The sequence below is a fragment of the Scyliorhinus canicula genome, chromosome 18 (genome assembly GCF_902713615.1).
Source record: "Scyliorhinus canicula chromosome 18, sScyCan1.1, whole genome shotgun sequence".
NCBI lineage: Eukaryota > Metazoa > Chordata > Chondrichthyes > Carcharhiniformes > Scyliorhinidae > Scyliorhinus > Scyliorhinus canicula.
The window spans coordinates 69,686,010-69,705,130 of NC_052163.1; the positions used below are offsets into that span (position 1 = coordinate 69,686,010).

Sequence of the window (19,121 nt, forward strand, 5' to 3'; positions counted from 1 at the left end):
TGGTGAGTAATCCTGAGATTACTACCCCAGAGGTCCTGCTTTTTAATCTTCTACCTAGCTCCCTAAATTGCTGTTGCAGGACCTCGCTACTCTTATTCTGTCAATGAAATTCATGCCAATGTGGACAATGACCTCTGCATGATTTTCCTCCCTTTTAGGGTTTAACAATGTTTTTTAAATAAGAACTAAGAACAGGAGTAGGCCATCTGGCCCCTCGAGCCTGCTCCGTCATTCAATGAGACCATGGCTGATCTTTTTTGGACTCAGCTCCATTTTCCGGCCCAAACACCATAACTCTTAATGCCTTTATTCTTCAAAAAACTACCTATCTTTATCTTAAAAACATTTAATGAAGGAGCCTCGACTGCTTCACTGGGCAAGGAATTCCATAGATTCACAACCCTTTGGGTGAAGAACTTCCTCCTAAACTCGGTCCTAAATCAACTTCCCCATATTTTGAGGCTATGCCCCCTAGTTCTGCTTTGAACCGCCAGTGGAAACAACCTGCCCGCATTTATCCTATTTATTCCCTTCATAATTTTATATGTTTCTATACAATCCCCCCTCATCCTTCTAAATTCCAACGAGTACAGTCCCAGTCTACTCAACCTCTCCTCGTAATTCAACCCTTTCAGCTCTGGGATTAACCTAGTGAATCTCCTCTGCACACCCTCCAGTGCCAGTACGTCCTTTCTCAAATAAGAAGACCAAAACTGAACACAATACTCCAGGTGTGGCCTCACTAACACCTTATACAATTGCAGCATAACCTCCCTAGTCTTAAACTCCATCCCCCTAGCAATGAAGGACAAAATTCCATTTGCCTTCTTAATCACCTGTTGCCAACTTTTTGCAACTCATGCACTAGAACACCCAGGTCTCTCTGCACAGAGGCATGTTTTAATATTTTATCATTTAAATAATAATCCCTTTTGCTGTTATTCCTACCAAAATGGATAACCTCACATTTTTCAACATTGTATTCCATCTGCCAGACCCTAGCCCATTCACTTAACCTATCCAAATCCCCCTGCAGACTTCCGGTATCCTCTGCACTTTTTGCTGTACCACCCATCTTAGTGTTGTCTGCAAACTTGGACACATTGCCCTTGGTCCCCAACTCCAAATCATCGATGTAAATTGTGAACAATTGTGGGCCCAACACTGACCCCTAAAGGACACCACTAGCTACTGATTGCCAACCAGAGAAACATCCATTAACCCCCACTCTTTGCTGTCTATTAATTAACCAATCCTCTATCCATGCTACTACTTTACCCTTAATGGCATGCATCTTTATCTTGTGCAGCAATCTTTTGTGTGGCAACTTGTTAAAAGCTTTTCGGAAATCCAGATATACCACATCCATTGGCTCCCCGTTATCTACCGCTCTGGTAATGTCCTCAAAAAATTCCACTAAATTAGTTAGGCACGACCTGCCCTTTATGAACCCATGCCGCGTCTGCCCAATGGGACAATTTCCATCCAGATGCCTCGCTATTTCTTCCTTAATGATAGATTACAGCATCTTCCCTGCTACGGAAGTCAAGCTCACTGGCCTATAATTACCCGCTTTCTGCCTACCTCCTTTTTTTTAAAAAAAAGAGTGGTGTCATGTTTGCTAATGTCCAATCCGCCGGGATCACCCCAGAGTCTAGTGTATTTTGGTAAATTATCACTAATGCATTTGCAATTTCCCTAGCCATCTTTTAGCACCCTGGGCTGCATTCCATCAGGGCCAGGAGAGTTGTCCACCTTTAGCCCCAATAGCTTACCCATCACTACTTCCTTAGTGATAACAACCATCTCAAGGTCCTCAGCTGTCATAGCCTCATTTCCATCAGTCACTGGCACGTTATTTGTGTCTTCCACTGTGAAGACCGACCCAAAAAACCTGTTCAGTTCCTCAGCCATTTCCTCATCTCCCATTATTAAATCTCCCTTCTCATCCTCTAAAGGACCAACATTTACCTTAGCCACTCTTTTTTGTTTTATATATTTGTAGAAACTTTACTACCTGTTTTTATATTCTGAGCAAGTTTACTCTCATAATCTATCTTACACTTCTTTATAGCTTTTTTAGTAGCTTTCTGTTGTCCCCTAAAGATTTCCCAGTCCTCCAGTATCCCACTAATCTTTGCCACTTTGTATGCTTTTGCCTTCAATTTGATACTCTCCCTTATTTCCTTAGATATCCAAGGTCGATTTTCCCTCTTTCTACCGTCCTTCCTTTTTGTTGGTATAAACCTTTGCTGAGCACTGTGAAAAATCACTTGGAAGGTTCGCCACTGTTCAATGATAACAAAGAAAATTACAGCACAGGAACAGGCCCTTCGGCCCTCCCAGCCTGCGTCGATCCAGATCCTTTTCCTCAACTCTCGTTCCTCAACTGTTTCACCATAATGTTCTTTGCTCCCAGTCTACCTTAGCTAGCTCTTCTGTCATCCCATTGTAATCTCCTTTGTTTAAGCACAAAACACTAGTGTTTGATTTTAGCTTCTCACCCTCCATCGTATTTTAAATTACACCATATTGTGATCACTCCTTCTGAGAAGATCGCTAACTATGAGATAATAAATCAATCCTGTCTCATTACACAGGACAAGATCTAGGATTGCTTGTTTCCTCGTAGGTTCCATTACATACTGTTCTAGGAAACTATCGCGGATACATTCTATAAACTCCTCCTCAAGGCTGCCTTGACCAACCAGCTTAAACTAATCGACATGTAGATTAAAATCCTCCATGATAACTGCTGTTTCATTTCTACATGCATCCGCTATTTCCTTGTTTATTGCCTGCCCCACCATAACGTTACTCTTTGGTGGCCTATAGACTACTCCTATCACTGACTTTTTCGCCTTACTATTCCTGATTTCCATCCAAATGGATTCAGCCTTATCCTCCATAGCACCGATGTTATCCCTTACTATTGCCTGGATGTCATCCTTAAATAACAGAGCTACATCACCTCCTTTACCATCCACTCTGTCCTTCCGAATAGTTTGATTCCCTTGGATATTTAACTCCCAGTTGTGACCATCCTTTAACCATGTTTCAGTAATGGCCACTAAATCATAGTCAACTACGATGATTTGCGCCATCAACTCATTTACCTCATTCCGAATACTCCGAGCATTCAGGTAAAGTACACTCATGTTGGCTTTTATACCTCTGTTTTGAATCTTGACACCTTAATCGGTGACCTCTCCTAAGTTATTTTTCCTTTTAAAGTTTCTCCTAATTTTCCTCGTTGTTGAACCCATATCTTCATCTAACAACCTGCCACATCACTTTCCATTTATATTTTTACTTCCCGTTTTATTCCTTTTAGTATTACTGGGGCTATTCACTGAGCTCCCCTCAGTCACTGTATCTTGTACTGTCGCCCTTTTTGATTTTTGACTACGGCTTCTCTGCCACTTTCCCCCTTACCGCCTTTTGTTTCTGCCCCTGGTTTACTACCTTCCGACTTCCTGCATCGGTTCCCAGCCCCCTGCCACATTAGTTTAAACCCACCCCAAAAGCTCTAGCAAATAGCCCCCCTGGGACATCAGTTCCAGTCCTCCCCAGGTGTAACCCGTCCAGTTTGTACAGGTCCCACCTCCCCCAGGAATCTGAAACCTTCCCACTGACACCATCCCTTCAGCCACGTATTCATCCTATATAAAAGCAAATTACTGCGGATGCTGGAATCTGAAACAAGGAAAAACGCTGGAAAATCTCAGCAAGTCTGGCAGCATCTGTAGGGAGAGAAAAGAGCTAACGTTTCGAGTCCGATGACTCTTTGTCAAAGCTAACAGAGAGAGTGGGAAATATTTCTACTGTGGAGTGAGAATGAAAGATGAGTCATAGCCACAGAAACCCAGGGAAACTGGGTGCTAATGGCCACAGATACCATGGCAGTACCCAGAGAGGACAAAAGATGTGAAAGGTCAAACAGCAGGGAAACTAACATCAGAAGATGAACTGTCGGTGTGTGTGTGGGGGGGGGGGGGGGGGGGGGGGGGGGGGGGGGGGGGGGGGGGGGGGGGGGGGGGGGGGGGGGGGAAGGGGGAGGGGGAAAGCAAAGAGGAGAAAGGTGCATAAGATTGGGGGGGGGGGGGAAATTAAATGTATATTAAGAAAGAAATGGTAAAAGACAGTTAAAATGAAATGAAAACAAATGGGTTGAGGTGGGGCTGATCATCTGAAGTTGTTGAATTCGATCTTCAGGCCGGAAGGCTGTAGTGTGCCTAACTGGAAGATGAGATGTTGTTCCTCCAGTTTGTGTTGCGCTTCACTGGAACATTGCAGCAGTCCAAGAACAGACATGTGGGCATGGGAGCAGGATCTTTTGTTAAAATGGCAAGCAATAGGAACGTCAGGATTCTGAATGCACACAGACCAAAGATGCTCAGCAAAGCAATCACCCAGTCTACGTTTGGTCTTTCCAATATAGAGACGACCACATTGGGAACAGCGAATGCAGTAGACCAAATTGAAAGAGGGGCAAGTGAAATACTGCGTAACCTGGAATGAGTGTTTTGGGCCTGGAATGTTAAGCATGGAAGAGGTAAAGGGGCAGGTGTTACACCTTCTGCGATTGCATGGGAAGGTGCCATGGGTGATTGGAGAGGTACTGGGTATGGTGGAGGAGTGGACTAGATTTTCTCGGAGGGAACGGTCTCTGCGGAATGCTGACAGGGAGTGAAGGGAAGAGGTGTTTGGTGATGGCATCACGTTGGAGTTGGCGAAAATGGCGGAGGATTATGCTTTGCATGCGGAGGCTGGTGAGATGAAATGTGAGAACGAGGGGGACTCTATCCTTGTTCTGGGAGAGAGTGGAGTGGGCGAGGGTAGTCACTACCGGGAGATGGACTGCACACTGTTGAGGGCCCAGTCCACAACTGTAGGTGGGAAATCACGGTTAAGGAAGAAGGTACACATTTTCAAAGCACCATTTTGGAAAGTGGCATCGTCAGAACAAATGCGACGGAGGCGAAGGAGTTGAGAGAAAGGGATGGAGTCCTTACGGGGTGTAGGGTGCGAAGAGCTGTAGTCCAGATAGCTGTGGGTGTCAGTGGGCTTATAGTGGATATTACTGGATAGTCTATTGCCGGAAATGGAGACAGAAAGATCAAGGAAGGGAAGGGAAGTGTCCGAGATAGTCCAGGTGAAAGTGATGGAGGGGGTGGAAACTGGAAGCGAAGTTGATGAATTTTTCCAGGTCCGAGCGAGAGCATGATGCGGCACCAAAATAGTCATCAATGTATCAGTAAAGGAGTTGTGGCAGGGGGCCCGGATAGGCCTGGAACAAGGAATGTTCCACATACCCCATAAAAAGGCAAATATAGCTAGGACCCATTGCTACACCTTTGATTTGGAGAAAGTGAGTTGAGTTAAAGGAGAAGTTGTTGAGAGATAGAACGAGTTCAGCCAGGCGGAGGAGTGTGGTGGTGGATGGGAATTGTCTGGGTCTCTTTTCGCGAAAGAAGCGAAGGGCTCTCAGGCCATCCTGGTGTGGGATGGAAGTGTAGAGAGATTGCAGATTCAAGGTGAATAGAATGAGGTTAGGGCCCGCGGACTGGAAGCTGTCAATATGACGCAGGGCATCAGAGGAATCCCAGATGTAGGTGGGGAGGGAATGGACCAGAGGAGTGAGGATAGAGTCAAGATAAGAGGAAATAAGTTCGGTGGGGCAGGAGCATGCTGACACAATGGGCCTGCCGGGACAGTCCTTTTTGTAGATTTTGGGAAGTAGGTAAAAGCGGGCTGTCCCGGGTTGGGGGACTATGAGGTTGGAAGCCGTAGGGGGAAGGCATCCAGAGGAAATGAGGTCACTAACGGTGTTGGTTTGATGTTCAGTGGTCTGGTCATGGTCCAGGGGTAGGCGAGAGGAAGTATCAGAGAGTTGGCGCTCAACCTCTGCGAGGTAGAGGTCAGTGCGCCAGACGACAACAGCACCCCCTTTGTTGGCAGGTTTGATGACAAAGTCGGGGTTAGACCTGACAGAGTGAAGAGCAGAAAGTTCAGAAGGAGAGAGGTTGGAATGGGTGAGGGGGGCAGAAAAATTAAGACCGCCAATGTCCCGTCGACAGTTCTCAATGAAAAGATCAAGGGCAGGTAATTGTCCCGGCGGCAGAATATTGGAGGCACATGAAAGAATCAGTGGAACGGGAGGTGGATTCTTGCCCAAAGAAGTGGTGTTGATGAGTTGTTGAAGCCTGCGTTCCTTACCATCTGCAAGAAGACGAAGGCGACGAAAGAAGAGTTCAACATCGTGTCGAGCCCGGAATTCATTGAGGTGGGGACGTAAGGGTACAAAGCTGAGTCCTTTGCCGAGAACAGCACGCTCAGCCTCAGAGAGGGGAAGGTCAGAGGGTATGGTGAACACGCGGCAAGGGCTGGGATTGGGAGAAATGGGGTACGAGGGATTGGGAGAAATGGGGTACGAGGGATTGGGACTGGTGGAGGGCCTGGGATGGGCAGCGGTGTTAATACTGGGAGAAATGGAGTACGAGGGATTGGGACTGGTGGAGGGCCTGGGACGGGCAGTGGTGTTGATACTGGGAGAAATGGAGTACGAGGGATTGGGACTGGTTGGGGGTCTGGGATGGGCTGTGGTGTTGATGAGTTGTTGAAGCTTGCGTTCCTTACCATCTGTAAGAAACAGGAAAAGATTCTTGTTAAGACGTCGAATGATGCGAATGATGAAATGAAACTGGGGACAGGAACAGCGTTGAGAGAGAGTAAGATGGTGCTGCTGGAGAGAGATGTTGAGTGTCTTCATGTGGCACCACATGGCACTGAGTGTGGCTTTCAGGATGCGGCGAGAGCTGCAGTTGGAAGAATGTTGTATATCCTGGAGGTACCTGTAATCCTGGAGGTTACATGCAGAGTGGAATTTAAGTTGAAGGACTGGGTGATCGCTTTGTTGAGCATCTTCGGTCTGTGCGCATTCAGGATCCTGATGTTCCTGTTGCTTGCCATTTTAACAAAAGACCCTGCTCCCATGCCCGCATTTCTATTCTTGGCCTGCTGCAATGTTCCAGTGACGTGCAACGCAAATTGGAGGAACAATATCTCATCTTCCGGTTAGGCACGCTACAGCCTTCTGGCCTGAACATCGAATTCAACAACTTCAGATGATCAGCCCCACCTCGACCCATTTGTTTTCATTTAATTTTAACTGTCTTTTACCATTTCTTTCTTTCTTAATATACATTTAATCCCCCCCCCCCCCCCATCTTATCCAACTTTCCTGCACCTTTCTCCTCTTTGCTTTCCCCTTCCCCTCCCCCCACACCTACAGTTCATCCTCTGATGTTAGTTTCCCTGCTGTTTGACCTTTCACACCTTTTGTCCTCTCTGGGGACTGCCATGGTGTCTGTGGCCATTAGAACATAGAACATAGAACGATACAGCGCAGTACAGGCCCTTCGGCCCTCGATGTTGCACCGACATGGAAAAAATCTAAAGGCCATCTAACCTACACTATGCCCTTATCATCCATATGCTTATCCAATAAACTTTTAAATGCCCCCAATGTTGGCGAGTTCACTACTGTTGCAGGTAGGGCATTCCACGGCCTCACCACTCTTTGCGTAAAAAACCCACCTCTGACCTCTGTCCTATATCTATTACCCCTCAATTTAAGGCTATGTCCCCTCGTGCTAGCCACCTCCATCCGCGGGAGAAGGCTCTCGCTGTCCACCCTATCTAACCCTCTGATAATTTTGTATGCCTCTATTAAGTCACCTCTTAACCTTCTTCTCTCTAACGAAAACAACCTCAAGTCCATCAGCCTTTCCTCATAAGATTTTCCCTCCTTACCAGGCAACATCCTGGTAAATCTCCTCTGCACCCGTTCCAAAGCTTCCACGTCCTTCCTATAATGAGGCGACCAGAACTGTACGCAATACTCCAAATGCGGCCGTACTAGAGTTTTGTACAACTGCAACATGACCTCATGGCTCCGGAACTCAATCCCTCTACCAATAAAGGCACCCAGTTTCCCTGGGTTTCGGTGGTTTTGACTCATCTTTCATTCTCACTCCCCAGTAGAAATATTTCCCACTTTCTCTGTCTGTTAGCTTTGACAAAGAGTCATCGGACTCGAAACGTTAGCTCTTTTCGCTCCCTGCAGATGCTGCCAGACTTGCTGAGATTTTCCAGCATTTTTCCTATTCATCCTATATATCCTGAAATTTCTAGTTTGACTAGCACGTGGCACCGGTAGTAATCCTGAGGTCACTACCTTCGAGGTACGATTTCTTAAACTTCCTTCCTAGCTCCCTGTATTCTGCTTTTAGGACCTCATCATTTTTTTTTTACCTATGTCATTTGTACCGATGTGTACCACGACCACTGGCTGTTCACCCACCCACTCCAGAATGTCCTGTACCCGCTCGGAGACATCCTTGACCCTAGCACCAGGGAGGCAACATACCATCCTGGAGTCTCATTCATGGCCACAGAAACGCCTGGCTATTCCCCTTACAAATCCCCTGTAACTATTGCACTGTCACACTTATCACCCCTCCCCTCTGCAGCAGAATCAACCGTGGTGCCACAGGTTTGGCTGTTGCTGTTTACCCCCGAGAGGCCACTCCCCTCAACAGTATCCAAAGTGGTATATCTGTTCTGCAGGGAAATGGCCACAGGAGATTCCTGAACTACCTGCCTCCCTCTCTTGCTATGTCTGGTGGTCACCCATTCCCTTCCTGCCTGCGGAGTCCGAGCCTGCAGTGTGACCACGTGCTAGCCACTTTGCACCCGCTCAAACATCCAGAATCCTGGCACCCGAGAAGCAAAGTATCATCCTGGAGTCCTTTATGCGGCCACAGAAGTCCCTATCTGTGCCCCGACTACTGAATTCCCCTACCACTATTGCTTTTTTATGCTTTGTACCCCCGTCTGTACAGTAGGGCTAGTGATCGATCTGGCCACTGCTGCCCCCTGATGGACCTTCGCCTCCTACTCTTTCCCTCCCTCCCCCCCCCCCCCCCCCCCCCCAATCAGTATCCAAAACGGCATACTTATTAGATAGGGGTCAGCAAGAGGGGACCCCTGCACTGTCTGCCTACCCGTCTGGCGGTCACCCATCTACCTTCCTGTACCTTGGATGTGACCACATCTACGAAGCTATTATCTATAACATAGAACATTACAGCGCAGTACAGGCCCTTCGGCCCACGATGTTGCGCCGTCCTGTGATACCCCTCTAAAGTCCCTCTACACTATTCCCTTATCGTCCATATGCCTATCCAATGACCATTTGAATGCGTTTAGTGTTGGCGAGTCCACTACTGTTGCAGGCAGGACATTCCACGCCCTTACTACTCTCTGAGTAAAGAACCTACCTCTGACATCTGTCCTATGTCTATCTCCCCTCAATTTAAAGCTATGTCCCCTCGTGCTGGACATCACCATCCGAGGAAAAAGGCTCTCACTGTCCACCCTATCTAATCCTCTGATCATCTTGTATGCCTCAATTAAGTCACCTCTTAACCTTCTTCTCTCTAACGAAAACAGCCTCAAGTCCTTCAGCCTTTCCTCATATGATCTTCCCTCCATAACAATTTCAGCTAATTGTGTACTCCACAGTGCTTCCAGCTGTTGCTCCAACCAATCCATGCGTTCGGTGAGCTTTTGCAACTGAATATACTTTCCACAGATGTCCTCAGATGGGCTTGAAGTGTGGGCTTAAGTAGAGTGCTCTTTCCAAGGGCCAGTGCAGACTCTACAAAATTATGAGGGACATGGAGTGGATAGTCAGATGCTTTTTCCCAGGGTAGAGGGGTCAATTACTAGGGGGCATAGGTTTAAGGTGCGAGGGACAAGGTTTAGAGGAGATGTACGGGGCAAGTTTTTTTTACACACTCGAAGGTTTAGAGGAGATGTACGAGGCAGGTTTTTTTTAAACATAGAGAGTAGTGGGTGCCTGGAACTCGATGCCGGAGGAGGTGGTGGAAGCAGGGACAATAGTGACATTTAAGGGGCATATTGACAAATACGTGAATAGGATGGGAATAGAGGGTTACGGACCCAGGAAGTATGGGGGCAGCATGGTAGCATGGTGGTTAGCATAAATGCTTCACAGCTCCAGGGTCCCAGGTTCGATTCCCGGCTGGGTCACTGTCTGTGCGGAGTCTGCACGTCCTCCCCGTGTGTGCGTGGGTTTCCTCCGGGTGCTCCGGTTTCCTCCCACAGTCCAAAGATGTGCGGGTTAGGTGGATTGGCCATGCTAAATTGCCCGTAGAGTCCTAAAAAGTAAGGTTAAGGGGGAGCGTTGTTGGGTTGCGGGTATAGGGTGGATACGTGGGTTTGAGTAGGGTGATCATGGCTCGGCACAACATCGAGGGCTGAAGGGCCTGTTCTGTGCTGTACTGTTCTATGTTCTATGTTCTAAGTGCAGAAGATTTTAGTTTAGACGGGCAGCATGATCGACACAGGCTTGGAGGGCCGAAAGCCCTGTTCCTGTACTTTTCTTTGTTCTTTGTTGGGTCGAATGGCCTCATTCTGCTCTGTAAATTCTATGATTTGTTAACTTGTTTTACTTCCAGAGTGCTGACCCTTGTTCTGCTATTACCAGATTCTACTATCTTTTGAAAAAAAATCAAATTAAGTGGCAACTTAGTCTGGCCAATCCACCTACCCTGCACATTTTTGGGTTGTGGGGATGAGACCTTCGCTGCACTGCCTCCATAGTAAGAACATCCTTCCTCAGATAAGGACACCAAAACTGCACACAATACTCTAGGTATACAATTGTAGTAAAATATCCCTATTCCGATACTCAAATCCTTTCGCTATGAAGGCCAACATACCATTTGCCTTCTTTACTGCCTGTTGTACCTGCAAGCTTACTTTCAGCGATTGATGCACGACGACACCAAGGTCTCGCTGAGTATCCACCTCTCTCAATTTACACCCATTTGAATAATAATCTGCCTTCCTAGTTTTGTTACCAGAGTAGATAACCCCACATGTATCCACATTATACTGCACATGCCCACTCACTTAGCCTATCCAAATCACTCTGAAGCAACTTTGCACCCACCCAACTTTGTATCATCTGCAAATTTGGAAATACTGCATATAGTTCCCTCGTTTAAATCATTAACATATAATGTGAACTCTTGGGGTCCTAGCAGATTCCTGTGGTACCCCACTAATCACTGGCTGCCAATCAGAAAAAGACCCATTTATTCCAACCTTTTGCTTCCTGTCTGCTAACCAGCTTTCTGTCCATCTCAAGGCACTACCCGTAATCCCATGTGCTTTAACATTCGCATAGTAATCTATGTGAGACCTTGTCGAAAGTCTTCTTAAAGTTCAAATTAACCACATCCATCTGGTCTCCCTGGTCAACTCTACTAATTAGATCTTCAAAGAATTTCAATAGTTGCCCTTTCATAAATCCATGCTGACTTTAGAACAAGGACAAAGAGCAAAGAAAAATATAGCACAGGAACAGGCCCTTCGGCCCTCCAAGCCTGTGCCGACCATGCTGCCCATCTAAACCAAAATCTTCTGCACTTCCGGGGTCCGTATCCCTCTATCCCATCCTATTCATGTATTTGTCAAGATGCCCCTTAAACGGCATTATCGTCCCTGCTTCCACCACCTCCTCTGGCAGTGAGTTCCAAGCACCCACTACTCTCTATGTAAAAAAACCTGCCTCGTACATCTCCTCTAAACCTTGCCCCTCGCACCTTAAACCTCTGCCTCCTGGTAACTGACCCCTCTACCGTGGGAAAAAGCCTCTGACAGTCCACTCGGTCTATGCCCCTCAATTTCATAGACCTCTATCAGGTCGCCCCTCAACCTCCGTCGTTCCAGTGTGAACAAACCGAGTTTATTCAACCGTTCAACCGCTCCTCATAGCTAAAAAACCTCTCCTCATAGCTAAAAAACCTCTCCTCATAGCTTAAAAACTTTGACTTTGTCTGATTTCACAACTGCTTTCCAAATGCTGTGCTGTGGAATTCTTGATATTGGACTCCAGCAACTTCCCTACTACCGACATTGTGCTCACTGGCCTCTACCTCCCTTTTTGAATAGTGGGATAAAATTAGCTACCCTCCAAATTTGTAGGCACTTACCACCTGTAAAAAGATGTCAATAAAATTATTTTTGGCATGCCATGGCTGGCACCTAAAGTACATTTTTCCTGTTTAAAAATAACTAAAAATGCTACAGTTAAAACTTGGCCGCCAGCTTGTCAAGTTCTAGAATTACTACTTTTTCCGCACAGCTGCTCCAGTAGAAACCCATGGCTAACCATCCCAGTGTCAAATATGAAATTAAGAATGAGGAGTATTTATAGCTGCAGCTTCTTTGTACTTCTGACCATTGGCAATGGACTTGACAATATCAGTCAGTTTTTCACTCAATGGCACCATTTTATAGACAAACAAAGCAAGCAGTAAGGCTCAGAAAAGTAGTTTTGGACAGTATCCATCACAGTCTGGAAATATTAGAGGATCAAGCTGCAGAACTTGTGAAAAGAGGATGGATGCAGACTTGGACAGATATTCTGCTGTGCGTGAGCGAACATCAGGGAAATACTATTTGAAACAATTCACACCTGGATTTACTGAAAGGCTAGTCGCAGGAAGGCAGTTTTGTAATAATAATCTTTGTTGTCACAACACTGCAATGATGTAACTGTGAAAAGCCCCTAGTCGCCACATTCCGGCACCTGTTCGGGTACACAGAGAGAGAATTCAGAATGTCCAAATTACCTAACAGCACGTCTTTCTGGACTTGTGGGAGAAAACCGGACCGGCACCCGCAGACACAGGGAGCACGTGTAGACAGCGCACAGACCCAAGTGACACAAGCCAGGAATCGATCCTGGGACCCTGGCGCTGTGAAGTCACTGTGCTACCATGCTGGACCAACATTGCATTACAAATCTGATCCGAATTTCCAGTTCTCTCTAGTTTTGACAGAGTCACCCAGACTTGAAACATTAACTGTTCTCTCTCCATAGATTCTGCCAAACCTACTGAGATTGTCCAGCATTTTCTGTTTTTGTTGCATTACTAACTTTTACCAGTCAAGCGAGCATGTAAATCTGTAGAGCCATCGGAGCTTACACAGCACAAGAGGCAGCCCACTGGAACATCTGAAAACTAATTCCATTATTCCCCGCTCTCCCCACAAACATGCAATTTTGCCTGAAGATTAACAGACATGAAATTCAGAAGATGCTACGGTTTTATCACAAATATTCAATACAAGACAAAGCAGTCTGCTTACTCAACACTTAATCCACCCAATTCATCACTGGTGCTGTATACACTACTTACACAATGCACCTAGCAATCCGCCAATGCTTCCTGGACAGCATTTCCTCTGTCTGTGATCTCTGCCAACTAGAACGAGTTCAGCAGATGCATGATAATGCCAAATTCCCCTCCAAGTTATATGATATTCTGACTTGGACACATATTACCACTTCTTCATTGCCATGGAGTACTTCCTACTTACCAGTATGAGAACATTCACCACAGGGACTGCAATAGCTCAAGATGACAGCTCACCAGGTCCTTCTCAAGGGCAAGGGACAGGCAATCAATTATGGCCATGCCAGAGACTTATGCATCCAACAGTGCTATTTAACAAATCAATTCCTTGTTTTTTAATTTTATTTTTCCAATTAAGGATAAATTTGGCACGGCCAATCCACCTACATGGCACATCCACAGGTTGTGGGGGTGAGACCCACGCAGACCCGTGGAGATTGTGCAAACTCCACAAGGACAGCGACCCGGAACCAGGATCGAACCTGAGTCCTCGGCACCGTGAGGCAGCAGCGAAATCAATTCCTTGTTAATGTTCAAATGCATCACCAGCATAGATGCACTTTGGTAATGGCAGCTTGTAATGTTTGAACTGAGTTTTTGATTCAGTTCATTTCTGGATGATTGAAGTGTTGCTGGATACAGTACATTACTGCTCCGAGAAAAAAAGCAAGTGATCAGATTTATGACGAGGAACCAAAAGACCCACTCAGTATCAATCCTGAGTAGTTATCACTCCGAATCGCAACGCAACTACATTTCCACCAGCACATATTGCCTCCCCCATATATTGGAATGATGCTCTACTGAACACTCAATTTACACAAACAACTTGCTTTGCAATTCAGTTTCAATTTATAGCCCAGGCTTGACTTGAACTGGAAAGAAAATACAAGAACTAAATGATCAAAACTGCAGTTTTGATTTTACATCAGATTGATCAGCTCATATCCATCAGTAAGCTTTGTTGAAAGATTAAGAGCAGTAAAATAGTATTTTACAAATCTGCTTCTTTTTGGAGAGCCAGAACATTTAAGAACACCCGATTAGCGCAAGCATACAAGTTCAAATTCCCAGTCAGTTTAACCAATCTCTCTCCATCAGATGGTGAAACAAATATTCCAGATCGAATCATGGAATATTTAAGCAGCAGTTTCTCATATCACTCATTCATGTTCTTTGTCAAAGTCCACTATTCTAAGCAATGCCCTACTTTCAGTCTAGTTTGAAGGCACACTACATAACTGAAGGTGCATTCTTCCAGTGGTAGCATTCCCACCCAGTCAGGTTATGGGTTCAAACGTTGCTCCAGGCTGGCACCCCATTACACTCCTGAGAGTGTTTGACACTGTGGCATGTCACCTTTAGGCTGGGCCGTTAACCAAGGCTCTGTCTGTTCCTCTCAGGTCCATGTAAAAGATTCCACAAAATTATTTTTAAATAAATTTAGAGCACCCAATTCTTCTTTTTTTCAATTAAGGGGCAATTTGGCATGGCCAATCTACCTACCATGCACATCTTTGGGTTTGTGTGGGTGGGACCCACGCAGACACCAGGAGAATGTGCAAACTCTACATGGACAGTGACCTGGGGCCAGGAGCAAACGCAGGTCCTCAACGCCGTGCGGCAGCAGTGCAAACCACTGTGCCACCCTTAAGGTCCCACAAAATTATCCAAAGTGCAGTTGGGTTTCTCCTCATTTATCCCCCAACCATTATCAGTCACTGCAAACTGTGAAAACAGGTCATTTGTGGAACCTGGCTTTTCTCAGATTGCATTTCCCTGCAGTTCAACAGCAATTACATTTTAAAAGTGTTTAATTGGCGGTCGAGTGTTTTGGGACATCACAAGGTTCTGAACCCAGTCAACCGATGTCTTGATTTTAAAATGTCATCCTTGCTTTCAAATCTCTCCATTGCCTCCTCACTATTCCTATTTCTACAATCTCCACCAGCCCTACAGCCTTCCAAGATGTCTGCATTCCTCCTATTATGGCTGAGCATTCTGATTTTAACCACCCCTCCACAATAATGCCACACCCTCAATTGTCTAGGCTATAAACTCTGGGATTCCCTCCTTCCCTCTCTACCTCACTTTCCTCGTTCTTCAGACTCCTTAAAACTGACTCTTCAGAGCCAAACATTTGTTGTTGTGATCTAATATCTCCTTAGGTGGCTCAATTACATATTTTGTTTTGCTGCTGAGAAGCACCTTGGGATGATTTATTGCATGAAAGATGCCATATAAAGATATGCTTTTTCTTTGTATAATTGCAGCACAATCTTGGTGGTAAGAGAAATGCAGAGGAATAGCCCAGGGTCTGTATACAGATAGAAACATTGTATATGGATAGAAACATTAAGCTACTGTACTGTGCGACAATGCAGGGGCCCCTGCATACACCAAGATGCTGTTCAGGAGGATAGAGGGCAACACAAAGAGAAAGGATTGAGCTAGCGCTCCTCAACTTTGACAATTCTGGGAATTTGATCCAATTATACTTCAACGTGGTATGAAGATATTCACACGGAAAGCAGATTAATTGCAACATGCAATGAATTACTGGCAAGAAATAGCAAGGGACACTTTGCATTATTTTACAATTCTGAATACATCAATTGAACAAAGGATGGGAATGTCGAAATAAAAAAAAATGATACTGGAACCACACAGCTAAGTCAGCACCCAGCAGGCCAAAGTATTTTTTTGTTCCAGAGTTCTGACAACTGCAGTTTCTTTGTTTAGAATCACAGGAAAATTATTTCTCATCCAATTTAAGGTGCTGCACCGGGCCCATATGTCCGGGACTAGGATGAGTAGGTTCTTCGGGGGTGAGGACAGGTGCACCAGATGTTCGGGGAGTCCTGCGAACCACGCCCATATGTTCTGGGCATGCCCAGCACTGGAAGAATTCTGGAAGGGGGTGGCAGGGACGGTGTCGAGGGTGGTTGGATCCAGGGTCAAACCAGGGTGGGGACTCGCGATTTTTGGGGTTGGGGTGGAGCCGGGAGTACAGGAGGTGAAAGAGGCCGGTGTCCTGGCCTTTGCGTCCCTAGTAGCCCGTCGAAGGATTCTGTTACAATGGAAGGATGCAAGGCCCCCAAGCGTGGAGACCTGGATCAGTGACATACAAGGGTTCTATAAACGATGGCAGCCTTTTCTGGACTTCCTGGCTCAGAGATAGGTAACTGGGTCAATAGCAGCAGCAACCCGGGGGGGGGGTGCATTATTGTAATGTTTATTCTGTAACTTTATAGTGTGTTAATTTGCGTTGTTGTTAAAATGCTGGGTTGTTCATGGGGATGGGGCGAATGTATATGATTGTTAATATTATTGTTATTTTCGGTATTTTACTAAGGTGCGTTATTGTTGTATAAAATCAAAATTTCTCAATAAAAATTATTTAAAAAAACAAAAAAACAAAGTAACTGTTCAAATACTTGCATTGCAATGGCACTAGCACCAGGGCGTCCTCTCACCAGATTATCTGCAGTTAATTTGTCTAGGCATAGATTATTCACTGGGTGTTCCGTGAACTGTGCGAGGAAACTCGTCACAGTGACCCAGCGGGGAATCAATCCCTAGACCCTGGCGCTGTGAAGCCACAGTGCTAACCACCTGTGCTACCCTAAATTGAAATATTGTGTCCAGAGAAACCAGGCAGAAACCCGGGTGCTGAAGGCAGTGCGTAGAGGCTGGAGGTTTAGCTCCTTAGTGTCTGAGATTATGAGGAAGATTAGAGGCGCATCGGCTTTACAGTCTTGAAGAAAAAACAATCTTCTAAAGGAGAATAAGCAGTGTGGAGAAAGTCAATCAAGGAAATTACTTTAAACGGAGGACACAGAACATAGGGGGGGTGGGGTGTACGTGGGTTTGAGTAGGGTGATCTTTGCTCGGCACAACATCGAGGGCCGAAGGGCCTGTTCTGTGCTGTACTGTTCTATGTTCTATAGAAAATACGGCCCACGATGTTGTGCCGAACCGTTGTCCTAGATTAAGAACAAATCAATCTACACCTCAGCATTCTACCATAATCCATATACCTATCCAATAGCCGCTTGGAGGTCCCTAAGGAGTCCGACTCAACTACTTCCACAAGCAGTGCATTCCATGCCCCCACTACTCTCTGGGGAAAGAACCTACCTGACATTCCCCCCTATATCTTCCACCATTCACCTTAAATTTATGTACCCTTGTAATTGTTTGTTCCACCCGGGAAAAAGTCTCTGACTGTCTACTCTATCTATTCCCCTGATCATCTTATAAACCTCTATCAAGTCGCCCCTCATCCTTCTCCGTTCTAATGTGAAAAGGCCTAGCACCCTCAACCTTCGCAAGTCCTACTCACCATTCCAGGCAACATCCTGGTAAATCTCCTTTGCACCTTTTCCAAAGCTTCCACATCCTTCCTAAAATGAGGCGACCAGAACTGCACACAGTACTCCAATGTGGCCTTACCAAGGTTTTGTACAGCTGCATCATCACCTCACGGCTCTTAAATTCAATCCCTCTGCTAATGAACGCGAGCACACCATAGGCCTTCTGCACAGCTCTATCCACTTGAGTGCCAACTTTCAAAGATCTATGAACATAGACCCCAAGATTTCTCTGCTCCTCCACATTGCCAAGAACCCCACCGTTAACCCTGTATTCCGCATTCATATCTGTCCTTCCAAAATGGACAACCTCACATTTTTCAGGGTTAAACTCCATCTGCCACTTCTCAGCCCAGCTCTGCATCCTATCCATGTCTCTTTGCAGCCGACTGGACAAAAGATCACAGGGACCAATACATTCAGGACCAGATAACGTTCATATGAATAATAGCCATGTGGTGTGAACTCTGCACTTAGAGAAGTGGAAATGGAAACTCTGGAACCAGTTAAGAGAAAACCAGCACCTGCACTTTATGGTTATGGATGAGTAAAAATGGAGCAAACGGTCACCCTTGGCAATCATGATCTTGTGATGAATGAAAATGTTAGAGTTAGGATTCAGTGATTCTGAGGACGTCTGCCACAGTTTTGCTTGCTCGCTACTTATATTGTGGAACATCAGGTGTGCAGAGGTCAGGACGTGACTCAGGTGAGATCTCCCCCTTCTTCCAGCCCCAGTGAAAATTGCTTACTGACCGTCATACACACCCCAGCCCACTCCAACCCACCTTGGTGTCTAGCTATGGCCACTAGATGAGACAACAGGAGTTTGTGCAAGTGTATAGAGCTGGGGGAAGAAAATTAAGTTTTGATCTGAATGAGGCCATTGTTCCTGATAAAAACACACCTGAAATGGCTCCAAACTAACAATATCTGCCTGTCAAAAATCTGTTGGACCTGGAGCTCTCAGATAAAACCATCAACTGAGCAAACGGATACTCAATGAAAATAGTCACCTCTGGTCAAACCAGCAGAATGCTGGATGACCAATATAAATTTAAGAAAACACCATCAAAAGCAATACCTGGAAAGGTCTTCCCAAAGTGGATTTTGTAATTCATGAAACAGCAACACAATAGTGGTCAGATAATCTGTCTTAATGATGATGGCAGTGGGGTATTTCAGCAAGGGCATCAAGGAAACTCCCCTGCTCTTTGAAATAGTGCCAAGGCACGGTGGTTAGCACAGCTGCCTCACAGCATCAGGGACCCAGATTCAATTCCATCCTCGGGTGACTGCGGAATTTGCACATTCCTCGAGGGTCTGCGTGGGTTTCTTCCACGTGCTTCGATTTCCTCCCGCAGTCAAAAAATGTGAAGGTTAGGTGGATTGGCCATGATAAATGCGCGGGGATATAGGGTTAGGGCAGGGAAGTGGGCCTCGGTTGGGT

General features: G+C 45.9%; 1 protein-coding gene across 1 annotated transcript in view; it reads right to left on the reverse strand.

Annotated features, from left to right (window-relative positions):
- Positions 1–19,121, reverse strand: part of LOC119952857 (growth factor receptor-bound protein 2) — a 195,323-nt gene that overhangs the window by 152,533 nt on the left and 23,669 nt on the right. The gene's annotated exons all lie outside the window — the stretch shown is intronic.